This window comes from Aplysia californica, unplaced genomic scaffold (genome assembly GCF_000002075.1).
Source record: "Aplysia californica isolate F4 #8 unplaced genomic scaffold, AplCal3.0 scaffold00517, whole genome shotgun sequence".
In the NCBI taxonomy this organism is placed as follows: domain Eukaryota; kingdom Metazoa; phylum Mollusca; class Gastropoda; order Aplysiida; family Aplysiidae; genus Aplysia; species Aplysia californica.
Window position 1 is genome coordinate 322,347 of NW_004797787.1, and position 1,572 is coordinate 323,918.

Genomic DNA, 1,572 nt, shown 5'->3' on the forward strand with positions numbered 1-1,572 from the left:
TGTGTTTCAAAGAGCATTTGTTTCTCTCTCTCTCTCTCTCTCTCTCTCTCTCTCTCTCCCGCTCTCTCTCTCTCCTTCTTTCTCTCCCTCCCCCCCTCTCTCTCTCGAACGATGATGACTTCTTGTTCTTGGCGTTGTTGTTATAATTGCCACCTCTGACATCCCTGGAGTTGATGTTGATACTAATGTTGTTGCTGCTGTTTCTGTTGTCCCTGTTGTTTCCGCTGTGGCAGCTGATGTTGCGACTACCAGGGCTATCCGATAAATGAGGTAAAGACGGTTTGTGTACACGGTGTGCGAAAGGCAAGACACAACACTTATTGTTGCCAAAGTATCAGTTGCACAACACACCATAATAATATGTGTATCTATGAAGTTATATGAAACGTACTAAGCATAACAGAATTTTAAAAGTTTGTACTTCGCGAAAGCTTACGATTTTTATCTGAAAAATGAATGGTGCCCCAAAAATTGTCAATGAACTCGTTGGCGTTGTATGGCCCAAATGTAAAGAGTAAAAAGTGATGCATCATTCAATGGTGGGGTTTCTTAAATGCTGGACGGGATGAATAAATTATGAAGACCAGCCACCTGCAAGGCGCCCGCATATTTCGATCACAAGAAATCATCCACCGAGTTGACGCACTGTAATGTGAGGATAAAAGGCTGAAATGTTGTTTTTTATAGTGTAGGCGTATTTACACCTTTATTAACTCATAGACGACGTGCATTCTGGTAATTCGACAGTGCATGAAGGTGTGCTGTTTGGGGGCATAACTCCGTCTTCCAAACAGGTTTTTAGATTTTGTTTTCTTTTCCCGAAACGTCAAAAGGCATGCAACAATATGCGAACAATAAAAAAAAAGCAAACTCATTTTTCTACTTTGTGTATGGTGGTTCGAAATGTTGCCCGTTGCTCTGCTGCTGATCGGACGTGTGTGTCCTCTTCGTCAGAAAGAGTTAACACAATTTAGATCATTTAGAAGGAAGGCTTATACCTTGCCTCTCAGGGCCAACCTTGGCTAAGAGAGATACAATATCCAAATAGAAAGACCAAGATGCTCGATGAAAATTCTCTCCGCGCTGGACTCGAAGTCGGGTCTCCTGGGTGCAACCCTGGGGCACAATATAAAACCGCTATCTCACAAACGTCGGTTGCTGAATTGGGGGGAAAAAAATTGCTGTGCCTCATGACGGCTCTAGATCTCCTGGACAGAGTGAATAATTAAAATGTCTTTTAGCAGCTAGAGTATAAATCGTAAAGTGTCTGCTCGGTGACCATTGGGGGATCAACAAACCGATCGCTCGACTCGTCGCCTGAAAAAAAAAAACCGCGTTGTTATTGAGGCGACGAATCGGGCGATCGGTTTGTGCCACGATAGCTTCCTTGCGCCCTCAATCTGGCCAGCAAACCGAACCGAATCAAAGCGAACCGATCGAGCAAATGGGCACTGAGTATAAAGCGACAGACAAGAAAAAGACCTGGACGTTTGAGCAAGGGCGTTGTTCTCACACAAGAAAACACTTCTCCCTCCAAGACCAGTCTGACTATAGACGGCCAGGACTGTGAGG